Consider the following 6,000-nt stretch of genomic DNA (forward strand, 5'->3'; position numbering starts at 1 on the left):
TCCCAGATCCAACCCAGCCTGACTCAAATGCAAGTTAAAAGGGTATTTGCTGACTTGTGAAAGAGGAACAAGCTAAGGGATTGATATATGTGACAAATTTGTCCTCATGATTAACTGCATTAACATATGCAAGTGACCATCTGCAGGAACTGCAAACAGGAGGGTCACTTGACTAAGGACTGTCAGGAAGAAAAGAGCTGCAACCTGTGCGGAGAGGCGGGCCACATGTATAAGACCTGCCCAAGACGGGGGGGGCCCTCTTACGCACAGATGGCTAGAGGTGGCAATGTGAGCCGTGGACCCCCAAAGACCAGTAAGGTCCACCCGGACAGCAGGGAAACGGAGTCTGGTGGCACCCAGAAAGAAGAACAGGCTGGAGTGGAGGAGGCGGCAGCCAGCGGAGATACACAGCAGCTGATCCTAGCTCTGGCCGAGCAGATGGAAAAAATGGAGGAGGAGGTAATCAAGCAGGCAGAGGAGTGGATACCTGTTAAAAACAGGAAGAGGAAATCTTGCCAGGCCCCCAAAGCCTCCCAGCAAAAGGGGAAAAGACAGCTGCACGAGGGAGGGACGGCCAGATCTTCGGAGGGGGAAGATAGACGCAAAGAAGGCCATCACCACCAGAAGAAGAGACAGAGCGCCGTCGGTAAAGAGGAGGGCATTTCCTCCCAACCAGGAAACAATGGACCCCCCGAAGTCCACCCTCCACCCAGTGAGAACCAGGGGGTACCCACTGCCCCACAACTACAGGCAACCGAGAGCTGTGATCCTCTGACAGTCCCATTGTCAGACACAGAACTGGACAGTGAGGACCCTTGCCTTGGCTCAGTGACACCAGAGCAGGTAAATGACCCCAGTGAGGAGCTGGATAGCTACCTCAGCCCAGCGAAGGTCCAGCAGTTCGTGCTTACCATGGGGATGTAGACAAGCTACCCCAGAGACAGGACAGTCAAATGGACAATGGTAACCCCATAAACTGGGGGTTAAAGAAGTTTCATTTGCTTTCAAAAAACAGGGCACCCACTCAGTAGGTGGGTTCCGCTGAAGCCACAGCCAAATACCAAGTGACTGGATAGTTAATAAAGGTAACTGTTAATAGGATAACTATAAATTCAATTAATTCAATCTGTTCTTTGTAATGGTAAGACATGCAATGTATATAACTATGAACGACATGGAAAATTGTACAAGTACCAAAGATTTATTTATATGAATAAAGTATATTTTGAAATAAAAAAAAACATATGCATTTGCAGCCCAAAACACAAAGAAGTGATGCCACATTTTGTCTTTGATCGGTTTTCCACTTACATGATGAAGGAATTCTTCACTTTTTCACAGATCTTACAAGACTTACAGAATGATGGGAATGTAGTATCCATGCACTCATTTGATGGTAATAGCCTATACAATGCCTTGGGATCGATAATGTTTGGCCTTGGGAAAAGCACAGCAAGTCAGGAAAATTTTGAGGAGTAAGACAGCCGACATTTCAGGCTTAACCCTTCATCAGGACTTCATTATATATGATACCTTGACCAATCAGAGTCAACACACTTGGTTTGAATCTAAACAAAACCTGGGGGTCAACTGTCAATTAACTGGTGCATTCACCATCATAGTGCCTCTTACCAATCAAAGTCTACTTGCTAATCAATCAGTACACTCCTCTCATGCAATTAAAATGTTGTTTTCTACCCCCTATTGGTATTCTTGCAAATTGTCCTGATCAGTGCAAAATGAAACACTTCAATAAAATGTGCATTTTCTTTGTAAGACGGAGCAGTTAAAAAGATACATGAATCAATACATGGGTTCTGTGATGAATAAGTGGTGGACAAATGTAGCCATTGAGTCAAATGATATCACTAAAGCGTGTTAGTAGTGAAACAATGCATTTCACAATTCTCGGCTCTGCTAGGTTAGTTGCCAGGCTTTTGTCCTATTTCCTGTTGATGGTGAGTTCACCGGCAGCCTTGGTTCCAGGCACTCACATTGAGAGACAGTCTTCTTTGCCTGCAATGCAGGAGTATCTATAGCTGTCCTCAAGCTATGACCTTCACAGCACATTAGTCCACAGTAGCACATCAGACTAGAGCTGCAGCGAGTTTCAATCACTGTTCTTGTGAATTCCTAAGGAGGTAAAACACAAACATAGTATTTGACACAAGTCCACAGTTTAGATATAACCCACAGGAGATGATGTTTCCTGCTAAGGGAAGTAATCACTTTTTGCCTTGCAATCATCCGTTTAACTCACTTGGCTTAAACTTTCCCTGACACTCTATAAGTGTGATCTTCCATCAGTTCACACGGGGATTTTATACAGTCAATGAATTCATTCTCAGAATTTACATTGTCAGCTATTCTTGTCTTGTAGATCATTTTTTAAGTAAAACATATGTCTTGCTTAATAGCTCAAAATGTCTGTAAATAATTTGGAGTTATGATTGGTTGTCGTGATAACCTTAATCAGCAACTCTATTCCTATCCCTTGAACTCAGGTTTACTATCCTTTCTGTTCACCTTATAACCTGTGTTCCCAAGAGAAAATGAGGACTGCAGATGCTGGAGATCAGAGTTGAGAGTGTGGTGCTAGAAAAGCACAGCAGGTCAGGCAGCCCCTGAGGAGCAGGAGAATCAGCATTTCGGGCATAAGCCCTTCAGCAGGAATGCCCAAAACGTCAATTCTCCTGCTCCTCGGATGCTGCCTGACCTGCTGTGCTTTTCCAGCACCACACTCTTGATACTGTGTTCCCAACCATGTCTATTTTGCATTAATGTCCCAGTAATGGTTACCATTTCTTGCCCTCCAATTGGAATTTGTAGCAGAAAAGAATTCAATTTGTTCTTTTTGCTCTGTGACAGAAGAAGAGAAAATACGTGATAATCCTCTGATATCCCAAGAATCACAGTTACTGACATTCGAATATTCCATCCATTCCACACACTGTCCTGCCAAAATGAGAAGAACAAGCAGAAGTATGGAAACACTACCACCTTGAAGTCCCACATTATCCTGACTTGGAAATGCTTAACTCCTGACTTAATTTGATTTGATTTGATGCATTATTGTCACATGCTTTGAGTTACAGTGAAGGGTGTTTTGCCTGCAATACAGGCAGATCATACCATACAAAGTGCAACAGGTTAATAGAATAGAGTGCAGAATACAGTGTTACAGCTGTAGAGAAGAATTTCCTCAGCCACCTGAGGATGTAAAGATGCTTTTTGTGCTTTTTTGACTGTAGTGTCAATGTGGATAGACCAGAACAGATTGTTGGTGACTGTCACTCCCAGGAACTTGACACTGTCAAACATCTCCACCTCAGCAGCATTGATGTAGATAGGGGCATGCCTTCCACTCCACCTCCTGAAGTCAATGACCAGCTCTTTTGTTTTGCTGACATTTATGGGGAGATTGCTGTCTTTCCACCATGCCATTAAGCACTTTATCTCTTTCCTGTACTCTGTCTCACATTGAGACTGACCTACAATGGTGGTCATAGAGTCATAGGGTGCTGTGGCACAAAGACAGGCCCTTCAGCCCAAACTGGTCCATGCTGACCAAAATGCCCATTGCCCTGCACATGGCCCATATCCTACTAAACCTTTCCTATCCATTTATTTGTTCAAATGCCTTTTAAATGTTGTTAGTGTACTCGCCTCAATGTATCTTTCTACTGGCAGCTCATTCCATTTACGTCCCACCCTCTGTGTAAAAATGTTGACCCTCAGGTTCCAATTTATTCTTTCTCCTCTTCCCTTAAGCTGATGCCCTCTAGTCCTTGATTTCCCAACTCTGGGAAAAAGACTGAGTGTATTCACCCTATCCATGCCTCCCATGATCTTATACACTTCTATAAGATTGCCCCCCAAGTTTCCTACGCTCGAAATAAAAAAGACCTACCTTGTTCAACCTCTCCCTATACCTCAGACTCTTGAGCTCTGACAACATCCGTGTAAATTTCTTCTGCACTCTTTACAGTTTAATAACATCCTTCGTATAACAAGGTGACCAAAACTGAACACAGTACTCCAAGTTTGGCTTCACTGATGTCCTGTACAACTGCAACGTAACATCCCAACTACTATATTTAATGCCCCGACTGATGAAGGCTAGTGTACTAAGAGCCATCTTTACTGCCCTGTCTACCTGCGACTCCACTTTCAGAGAACCGTGCACCTGAATACCAAGGTGCTGCAATGTGGTGTTGTCAGCAAACCTTTAAATGGAGTTGGTGCGGAGTTTGTGGACTGCAGCAGTTCAAAAAGGCAGTTCGCCACCATCCTCAATAATTAGGGTTGAGCAATTTGTGCAGGCTTCACTGGAGAGATGCCACATTAAATTGAAAGCATTTAATAGAGAAAAATGTAGATTATTTAAGAAAAGTCACTGGACCTGAAATATTAGCATTGCTTTCTCTCCACAAAAACTGCCAGACCTGCTGAGTTTCTCCCATAGTTCCTGGTTTTGTTTCAGATTATCAACAGGGACAGGTTTTACATCATTCCATACACTGGGATTAAAGTAGAACCTTGGTAAAAACAATGACTGCAGATGCTGAAAACCAAATACTGGATTAGTGGTGCTGGAAGAGCACAGCAGTTCAGGCAGCATCCAACGAGCAGCGAAATCGACGTTTCGGGCAAAAGCCCTTCCTGATGAAGGGCTTTTGTCCGAAACATTGATTTCGCTGCTCGTTGGATGCTGCCTGAACTGCTGTGCTCTTCCAGCACCACTAATCCAGAATTCAAGTAGAACCTTGTTCACTTTTTAGATACGTGTATCCACATCTTCCCTTGCACTGTGGGCAGACATGGGGTGCATGACTTTTTAAATGGTGCCTTGCTAATGTTTAAAAATTCTCTTGTGTTCTGCAAAATTTGAATACGATTTTTAGATTGGGAAAATGTAACTGAAAGACTAAATTTGATTTTACAAATGATAAGGGGATTTCCAAAAGAGGAAGTTGAGGTTACTTTGACCGTTTTGGATCACATAAATCATGCTTAGGCATTGAAGGCTTAGCTTACATTCCACTCAACTGTCTTTTCTTCCCAGAAATCGTATTACATTTTTTCAGCATTTTCATAAGAACACTGGTAGGTCTTAACCTCTCTTACATCTTCCACCATTTAATTCGACCATGTTGCTTTGTGATCTATCTCTATATACTCACCAGTATGTCACATTCTTTATTCCACTTTGTTAACACTGATATCATAATTAATATTAAACTCAGCATCAACTGTCATTTGCATATGACAGCTCGATAGCTCCATTATTGTTTATGTGTCAAAGTGTTCCAAAGTCACTCCTGAAAGGCGTGACTACTTTATAACAATACCTCCCCCATGTCCTAGTTTCCCTATTTCAAGAAGCTGTATGAAATATTGGACTGCACACTGCAGTGATTGTCATAAGGTCAGCCAAGTAGATAACCTAGAATATGAGTTCCCTGATTGTGGCTGTTAATCAGGTCCAATCGGGGAGCCATGGCTGACACATAAACGGGAGTGTGAGAGGTTCTGTTCACTCTGTGAGATGGCTCTGAAGAAGCTGCAATCGTGCTAAGGACTCACCATATGTAAGTAAATGGTGACTTAGTGACAGGGATACAGGCCTCTATGGAGTTATTTCACATACCATTCACTGCAAAACTAGTACAGTGAGTACAGCCCATTAAAGACTTCATGAAATTTTTAGCACAGACTCAATGGGCTAAAAAGCCTGACTCTGTGCTGCAACCTTCAATACATAACTTTAAAGATGCAAGGACTTCTTTTTAACTGGAAGAATTGTACAAGGTAACGTGAGTGAACAATCTTTCCAGGAACATGAGCAACAAATTGTAATTATAGAGCACGGTTTACATAATAAAACATTCCGGGTCTTTCACAGGAGCATTATAAAACAAAATATGACTCATTGGAAGCTTTCATTGAGATGACCAAACATTTTATCAAAGAGGAATGCTTAAATAAAGAGTACCTGAA

This window comes from Chiloscyllium punctatum, chromosome 10 (assembly GCF_047496795.1).
Source record: "Chiloscyllium punctatum isolate Juve2018m chromosome 10, sChiPun1.3, whole genome shotgun sequence".
In the NCBI taxonomy this organism is placed as follows: domain Eukaryota; kingdom Metazoa; phylum Chordata; class Chondrichthyes; order Orectolobiformes; family Hemiscylliidae; genus Chiloscyllium; species Chiloscyllium punctatum.